General features: G+C 40.7%; 1 pseudogene; it reads right to left on the reverse strand.

Moving 5' to 3' along the window:
- Positions 1-7320: 7320 nt before the first annotated feature.
- Positions 7321-8707, reverse strand: LOC132687626 (large ribosomal subunit protein uL11m-like; annotated as a pseudogene).
- Between the last annotated feature and the right edge of the window lie 979 nt (positions 8708-9686).

Genomic DNA, 9686 nt, shown 5'->3' on the forward strand with positions numbered 1-9686 from the left:
TCTTCTGGGAGCCAAATCCCAGAGACAATTTCTGATTATTTTCTTACTGGTCTGGAGCTATTTTTTAGTGAAGGCAGACTGATTTCTGGAGGAGAAGGGGAAAGCTAGGTAATTTATCTTACTCTTGCTTCGTAAACCCAGGGCCTGCATAACTTTGGGTCTGTAACACTGAAATCCACTTTTAACTGTGCCCCAAGTGAAGTGTCAGGAAACCACTGCCTTTTTTGGGGAGTGGGGGTGGGGGTGGTGTTAGAAGTCCAACATTGTATTGGAGGCCAGCTGTATACAAGTTGTGTAAACTTTATTGTCCGCGGGCTTCATCACCTGTAAAATGGCCCTCACAGCACGGGCTGCCAACACAGCTGGGTCAGGACAGCTGGGAACAATTTTCAGTTGGAAAAATAACTTATGTGGAAAAGGAGCATAAACTTTCATCATATACTGGCTGGTTGTAAACTAAGGCCATGTCAGGGAGAAATTCTAAAGGCTTGTTTTTCTATTTGGTTATTGTCACATATTTCTGGCGCACACAAGGTGCACATTTCCCAGGCGACAGGTCATTAGAATAAAATGAACCGGGTCACCTTATTACCTTTCTCAAGTTCTTTACTAGTGGATTTTGGGAAACAGATGCTAAATGTTTAACAAAATCCATACACAGCTTTGTTAGGGCTTTTCCACGGTAAACCGATCTACACAAGGTGCCCATAGAAGAAACATAACAAAGCAAACAAGTATGACCTAACACAGATTAAAACTGTAATTAAAAATTTTTTTTCATGTTTATTTATTTTTAAGAGACAGGGAGACAGAGTGTGAGCAGGGGAGGGACAGAGAGAGGGAGACACAGAATCCGAAGCAGGCTCCAGGCTCTGAGCTGTCAGCCCAGAGCCCGACATGGGGCTCAAACTCATGAACTGTGAGATCATGACCTGAGCCAAAGTCGGACGCTTAACCGACTGAGCCACCCAGGCTCCCCTAAAACTGTAATTTTTAACATGTCAAGTAATGCCAAAGGAACTTGGGTGACCGGATGACTGTGACTGGGGCTGTCCAGATAGGAGAAAACAGCAGAGAGGGTGCTGTCCAAAAGCCGAATAAAACCGTATTTTGAATTTGGAGTTGCTTATAGTTTTAATTGTAAGATATGCTGCTCTTTTCCTGGTTTAGAAACCTAAAAGCATGAATGGACTTCAATCCACAGAATGTGTAAGAAATAGAACTACAGCTGATGCTTGTAAACTCTACCTGAACTTGTATCTTACCAACTTAGAAAGTCTTTCTGTTTGCCTAGAAGTCATGAAAAAGGCTAGTTTTTTACACTTTATTTGACCTATTATCCAACTATTCTTTAAATGTTTTATGATTCCTAATTTACAAAGTTGTTATTGTTGTAAAACATACATAACATTTACCATTTTAATCATATTCAAGTGTACGATACGGTGGCATTAAGTACGTACACAATGTTGTGTAACTGGCACGACTATCTATTTCCAGAACTTGATTTTTTATTTTTAAAGCTTCACCAAGATATGATGCTTAAACATTAAGAGGGGAAAAAGCATGATTTTTCTTTAAAGTGAGATCAACAAGTGATTGTTTTCTTCCTGCCTGCGAATGTAGACTGCTCCTGAGACAGCTCTTGTTAAGTAGGTCTGTATCTGTCAACATATTGTGTTTAACCCTGTTTTGAACTCTGCTTTTATTCTAAGAGGGTTGTAAACCAGGGAAAAGCTACAAAAATCTGTAAACGCTCTAAAAAGAAATTCCAGGACAATATGGCTGGCATGGGAGCTGAGGGGAAACTTTATTATGTTCTTATTTGGAGGAAAGGAAAGTCATTCAAGCCCCATAATGGTTAGATGTGACAGTGTGTGTTAACTAAATAGGGGGACAGATAGGAACGTAGTTTCTAAACTTCTGCAATTCAAATTGCATATTGATTTTATTTTAAATGAAGACATTTATAAAATGAAGTCTCAGAATATGTTTGCATTAAAGGAAATCAATAAAGTAAAAGTGACTTTAGATATTCCATCTCCCTAAAGCTCATGACCTTCAGATCTAGCCATTCTCCTGCTTACAGGACATTTATCTTTCCTCAGTGTCCTATATTAATGTTCACACAGACTCCCTTGCCAGCCATAGCCCACCTCCAGGCAGCAGCAAAGCTCACTGAAGTCCTATTGGAAATATTTACGGTCTTTTCTGGAACCTGTCTCTTCTGTTTTGAAATCATGATTGCAAAAGGCTCAGAAGTGAAAGGTTTATTTTTAAGTGTTCCTTAAAGAGAGAAATAGAAATGGGACTGTTGGTTTAACTTAACAATTTACTCCATGGGTCAAATAGAGATACCCATCATTATATTGATATATGACCCAAATATGGCAAAATATTACATTTGTTAAATCAGTATAGTTATTTTATAACTGCTGGTTCTATTATTCTCTGTACTTTTCTGGACCTACTATGACAAAAGTGAATAAATACAATTTATGGAATTGACAAAGCAAGGGACATCATCTTTCTCTTGTAGGCAAAGGAAATTTCAACATTATGCTAATTTGGAACCGACCCGCCTTCCTAGAGTAAGGTTGCTTCCAAACTCCCAAGCAGTCTTATCTGCACATCTTTTGAAAAAGACTTAATTGTTGGATCCAGCCTACAGGCTCATCTCATGACACTGGTCCAAGGGTACTACGGCTCTTTCACTACCGTGAAAGAACATTCTCCACAAGTACTAAAGATTGGCTCATGTTGGCAGTTTTGGAAACTGTGATGAGTGAATTCAGAAAATGAATTGTTCTGACTCTTTCAAGCTTTTAGGCTTTGAACAAAATAATGAATAACCCTTAGTAATTAAATGCCTTGTTTGTTTTTAGTTCTTTTGAATGCAATCAAGGAAAGGAATGGGAAGGAAAGACGCGCTCAGGAGGCCCCCAAAAGCACTTTGGCACTCACCAAAGCTGCCACACGATGAATAACACAGTGGGGGTATATGGCTAAGTAGGTCCTATTTTTGTGTTGTTCAATAACACTAGGAAACATGCTTTGGTTCAAAGCATTATTTCTCTTCAAGTGTCTCCAATCAGCATCACATAGCTTTTGGTAATGCTAGAGTGATTTCAATGTACCAAGTGTCTTTGAGTAGTTGTCTAAGGGAATAAAGCTAAGGAAAAGAAGAGGGCAGACAGAGGGCATTTGACCACAAAGACTGAGAATTTCATTGGTTTGTGGGAGAATTCCTTGGCTAGTACCTCTGGGAAATGGGGTGGTTTATAGCGAAGATTCCCAGGCATACAAGTTCTTAATAACAAAGAGGCCTTTGCGATGCTGTCTTGGTGAGGATGCTTTTAGCTGCAAGTAACCACAGACCCAACTGAGGACAGCGTAGCCCTGAGGGGATTCATGCTCTGCATAACAAGCCCTAAACTAGGCAAGCTCCACCGAATGTACACAGGGGCGCTGGCCCCACTTCTCTGTGGCTTTCTGGATTTCCCCATTTCTGTGTTGGCTTCATCCAGCAGCAGTTCTGAGCATCACATCCAGTCACAACAGAGTCTTGTGTTATGTTTAGCCCCAGCCTTGGCTGGATAAATATATATGTATATATAAATATGTATTTATATATTATGTTAAATATATTAATATATATTTTAGAACTTCTTTTTCTTTTCTTTTATTGATGGATTTTTTTTTTGACAGAGAGACAGCACACACACACACACACACACACACACCCCACATGCGTGAGCAGGGGGAGGAGCAGAGGGAGAAGGAGAGGGAAAGAGTCGGAAGCAGGTTCCAAGCCCAGCGTGGAGCCATAATTTCACCATTATGAGATCATGACCTGAGCTGAGGTCAAGAGTCAGAGGCTTAACCAACAGAGCCACCCAGGCACCCCTGGACAAGTATATATTGATTAGGGAGTCCTGGAGACCAACTCTTCTCAGTGAGGAGGTGCTAAAAGCAGTGCCACTGAGGACAGTTGAGGTTGAAAAGGCTGAGAGGTGCTGTAAAAGTAAGAAAGAGATGTGTAATTGTGAATAGAACAACCCCAGTTCTTGAGGAGTCACCTGCAGTCACCGTTTCCTGACTTCTGAGATAAGACAGCAAATCAAGTAAAAACCATACTGTGCTCCATACAATACTATTGGCATAAAGCCTTGAGGACAAAATGTCTTCTCAAAAGTGACCATAAACGAACGAGGCTACTCTAAGTAGAAACATAATTTTTTGCATGTTCACACAATAACATTGGCTTATATTTGTGTAATAGAAGCATCATAAGAGCCTGGGTTTTGTGTTATTTAGTACTGGATCAGCAGTGCCTAAGCCAATGAACAGCACATAGTAGGTTCTCAAATTTTTGTCAAAAGAATGAGCAATGGTAGAGGGATTTTCATTTGCTAGTTAAGAGACACCTGGGGGCGCCTGGGTGGCTTGGTCGGTTGAGTGTCTGACTTCGGCTCAGGTCATGATCTCACGGTCCGTGAGTTCGAGCCCCGCGTCGGGCTCTGTGCTGACAGCTCAGAGCCTGGAGCCTATTTCAGATTCTCTGTCTTCTCTCTCTGTGACCCTCCCCTGTTCATGCTCTGTCTCTCTCTGTCTCAAGAATAAAAAAAAAAAAAAAAAACGTTTAAAAAAACGTTTTAAAAAAAAAAAGAGAGACCTGGAAAAAAGTGGGAGAGGGAGAGAGAGAGAGAGAGAAAGAACTGGGTTCGAATGTCAACCCTGTAAGTTACCAGCTGTGGAATCCTTTCTGGGCTTCAGTTTCTTCTTCTGTAAAATGTGGCTAATAGAAAATTGCTTTCTCAGGTTGTTGTGAAGATTAAATGAATTAGGGATGGCTGGGTAGCTCATATGGTTAACTGAGTTGTTGTCCGACTCTTGATATTCGGCTCAGGTCAAAATCTCAGTTCATGAATTCAAGCCCTGTGTCGGGCTCCATGCTGGTGGTGTGGAGCCTGCTTGGGATTCTCTGTCTCTCTCTGCTCCTACCCCCAGCACACACTCTCTCTCTCAAAATAAATAAATAAATAAACAATTTGTTTTTAAAGATGGAATGAATTAATACATGTAAAGCACTTGGAACAGTAGTCCTCAGGAAGTGCTAACTATTTATTATCACTACCACTACTAAGTTCTTAATTTTTTCAGTTTCCTTATTAGTAAAATGGGGATGATGAAAGGTATCCCATTTTGAGGATTAAATAAGATGGTGCCTGTTTCTTCCTCATGGTGTCAGATATGGTGTTAGGAGCTTGGCCAAAGTCACTCTAATTCTATGTCTGTTCTCAGTGCTTTTTATTTTATAAAGTAATTTTTCCCCATTATATATTTGGTCCTCACAACAAATTACTGAGAGAACAGGTCAAATATTAGGCCCTTTTATAGGTCAGACAACTAGAGGTACCGAGCAATTAAATTATACCTCTAAAGACTTACTCAGAAGGCAAATGGTAGAGCCAAAAGCTTACACAGCACTTGTTGGATGTATTGCTGTGTAGATCTCCCACATGTTAAATGTCTAAGCAGACTTTTCAGGGCTAGAGAGTGACTTTATTGAGCAACTGTATAAGGTAAAACATCTCTAAATGGAATAATTTAGGGGAAAGATGGAGGAAGGGACCAGAAGAGGAGATGACATTTTAAAAGAGGTGCTTTTAAGGAGGCAAGGTTAGAATGATCCATGTGATACTGGATGAGAATTGGAGACATCAGTATGAATTCATGTTTAGCTTAATACAGGCACACATGGATTACATGTAGAAAATTTGCAGCTGTGTATAAATACACTGGTTAGTATACTGCATGCCACATACATTTCCTTGCTCTGTCAGCTGAGAGGGCTTAGAACCAACAACATCCCAATAGCAACAAGCACACCCACCACCCAGATCTTGGTTTCTATAACCTTTCTCCAATGGAAGGAACCATGGCTCCTTGGAAGGCTTCTAGCCCTGGGCAGGTAATATAGAAGAGGAGTCTATAGTGTCAGAAAATAAGGGAGTGCTAAAACCAACAAACGAACAAAAAAAGGTGAGGGGTATGTTAAAGGGAGCCAGGAACCAATTGAAAAGGCTCCCAGCGACCAAAGCTAGAACAATATTAACAACAAAACAAATCTTAGTATCAGATTATAACCTAAAGTGTAAATAAATACCTATGAATCCATACTAATATGACTAAATGATTGAAAAATAAATGGGGGAAAAGAGACAAATTTTCCCTGCAGAAGAATTCAAAATAATTTGTGTGGATACTCCACACTCAAGGAGATGGAACATAACTCCTTACCCCTTAAGTGTGGAGTACATATGATGACTTCCTTTCAAAGAGTCCAGGATGGAATGTGGGAAGAAGAGAGTAAGCTTGCAGTGCAGAAACCTGACAAACACGACCCCAGCCAGGTGATCAAAGTTCACATCAGCAGAGATAAGTCATCTTTCTATTTGTCTCACATATTCCTTATTTCTTCTTTCTTGCCTTCTCTTAGACTGATTATTATTTTTATAATAATATTTTATCCCCTCTACTAGCTCTTAGCTATGCCTTTATTATTTTTTGAATGGTGGCTCTAGTGACCTCAATATGCAACTTTAATATATCCTTGTCTATATTAAATAAATATTATGGCACTTCATGGATGAAGTCATACCCCTAAAACACTTTTATTCCATTTTACCCCTTCGTTCCTTAGCACCATTTTTTTTATGTGTTTTACATATAAATCCCACAAGGCTTGCTATTATTTTTATCTAAACATTCAAACATCTTTTAAAGATTCAAAAAATGAAAGACAGTCTTTTCTATTTACCCACATGTTTACTTTTTTCCAGTACTTTCCATTCCTTCCTGTAGATTCAGGCTTCCATCTGGCATAACTTCCCTTTAATTCACAAAAATCTCTAGTTACTGTAGTGATGTAAACAAAATGGCCCATTTATAATACGTAAGATCTGTTAATAACACATTCTGTCAGATCTTGTTTGTTTGAAAATGTCTTTATTTCCTCCCTTTTTCTGAAGTATATTTTCATAGGATGTATAATTCTAGGTTGATATTAAAAATTTTTTTTGTTATTATTTGCTTTTTTTGTTATTTGTAATCATTTTATTTGTTATTTTTTTCATTTGCCACTTTAACAGTGGTATTCCATTATCTTCCAGATTCTATTATTTCTGTGTGTAAGTCAGTTGTCATCTGTGTTTCTCCTCCCAATTCCCCTACCCAAATAAAGTGTCTCTTTTTCTCCTCTGGCTTTTTTTGGGGAGGGGGTATGACAGAGGCCTGATCCCTTGATATTGCCATACATGTAAAAATATATAATTTAAAGTCAGGGAAATAATAATCAGGTCAGTGTTACCTCCCTTCCTCCCCTTTGGCACAGCTTTTCCAACTGGCTTCCTTTCTAGCTTCTTCCTTCAAAATCCTGGAGTGTGAGGGGCAGGGGTCACTTCTTGGCAGCTTCCACTTGAGCTGCCAAAATCTGCTGCTTTCTGAGCAGCCAGGAATGTGGCCCACTTCTTCTGGAAAGCTGCCAACTCTCCTGAACTGAGGTCCTTTGCCACACGAAGGCCCAGGGAATGGGAAGAGCCAGTGAACAATAGACAACAGGGGCACATCCTGCAAGGCAAAGGCATCATCCTGTGCTTTAACTCAGGCGATCTCATACACATACACCAAGCCTGGCACCTTCTTCCCTGTCTGCCAGGCCCCCCTTCTCAATCCCAGCAGCTGCCTTCAGAAAATAGGAAACAGTGAGTTATCCAATTTTGATTTCACACGTCCTGTCAGGCTTCACAAAGCTCTTGGTGGGCAAAGGAATATCTTCTTCTTTTTTTAATGTTTATTTGTTTTTCAGAAAGAGAGAGAGAGAGTGAGCATGAGCAGGGAAGGGGCAGAGAGAGAGGGAGACAGAATATCTATGCTGACAGCGCAGAGCCTGATGCAGGGCTTGAACTCACAAACTGTGAGACCATGACTTGAGCCGAAGTCCGATGCTCAACCAACTAAGCCACTTAGGTGTCCCAGGAATGCCTTCTTTGGTGTCCTTTGTCTTCTTCTTCTTTTTTTTTTAATGTTTATTTATTTATTTATTTTAAAAAAATTTTTTTAATGTTTTTATTTATTTTTGCGACAGAGAGAGACAGAGCATGAACAGGGGAGGGGCAGAGAGAGAGGGAGACACAGAATCTGAAACAGGCTCCAGGCTCTGAGCGGTCAGCACAGAGCCCGATGCGGGGCTCGAACCCACAGACTGCGAGATCATGACCTGAGCCAAAGTCGGATGCTTAACCGACTGAGCCACCCAGGCACCCCTAATGTTTATTTATTTTTGAAGGAGAGTGAGACACAGTGTGAGTGGGGGAGGAGCAGAGAGGGAGACACAGAATCTGAAGCAGGTTCCAGACTCCGAGCTGTCGGCACAGAGCCCAGCATGGGGCTTGAACCCACAAGCTGTGAGATCATGACCTGAGCTAAGTCAGATTTTTAAGTGACTCAGCCACCCAGGTGCCCTGATGCCCTTTGCTTTCTCATTGAACTTCTTGCAGAACTGGTTGATGAAGACGCCTCGCTCACTTAGGATGGGGCCTCCCGGGCACCTGGACATGGTCTGGGCTGCCCACATGATAGTCTGAATCATGCTGCTGGCCTTAGGCTTCCTGAGGGCCTGAGTGGCCCAGCTTGGCTTCAACATGATGAGGGGTTCGGTCCTTAGCTCACTTTGAAGCAGTAGTAAGAGCAGCAACTTTGGCACTGCCACCCTGGATTCCCCTCTGGCTATTTTTAAAGAATTTGTCTTCTATCTTTGATTTTCAGTGACTGTAATGTGCCTGGGAGCAATCTTCTTTCTATTCATCCTGTTTGCAGTTTGGTGAGTTTCTTGCATATGCGGTTTCATGTCTTTTATCAGTTTAGAAAATTCCTGACTGTTTTATCTTCAAATATTTCTTTTGCCCAGTTTTCTCTCTCCTTGCTTTCTGGGACTCCAATTCTATGCATGTAAGACTATTTGATATAGTCCCCTGAGTTTCTAATATTTTAGTTTTTAATATTTTTAAAATTTCTCTGTGCTTCTCTTTGGATCATTTATATTGACCTATCTTCAAATTCTCCAATGCTTTTTTCCCCTGTGTCCCGTATTCTGAGCAATTTAATTCTTTTACCCTTCGTTGTGTCCACAGCTCTTCACTATTCACTAGCTTTAAAGAATTAAATACACAGATTAGATGTAGATGTAGATATAAATTTTCCCTTGGAAAGAGCATCAGTCTTTCATAATTGTCTACATTGGAGTGGTTGTTAAACAATCTTAAGTCATCCAGGGAACTTGTTAAAAATTCATATTCCTAAGAAATGCCATCAGAAGGGCGCCTGGGTGGCTCAGTCGGTTAAGCGTCCGACTTCGGCTCAGGTCATGATCTCACAGTCCGTGAGTTCGAGCCCCGTGTCGGGCTCTGTGCTGACAGCTCAGAGCCTGGAGCCTGTCTCAGATTCTGGGTCTCCCTCTCTCTCTGACCCTCCCCCATTCATGCTCTGTCTCTCTCTGTCTCAAAAATAAACATTAAGAAAATTAAAAAAAAAAAAAAAGAAATGCCATCAGACACCAGCCAATATCTAGGGTACTAAAAAATCCTCCAGATGGTTCTGATGCAGGAGTCCCCAGGAACCCTTTG

The sequence above is a fragment of the Panthera onca genome, chromosome A3 (assembly GCF_046562875.1).
Source record: "Panthera onca isolate mPanOnc1 chromosome A3, mPanOnc1 haplotype 2, whole genome shotgun sequence".
NCBI classification, from domain to species: domain Eukaryota; kingdom Metazoa; phylum Chordata; class Mammalia; order Carnivora; family Felidae; genus Panthera; species Panthera onca.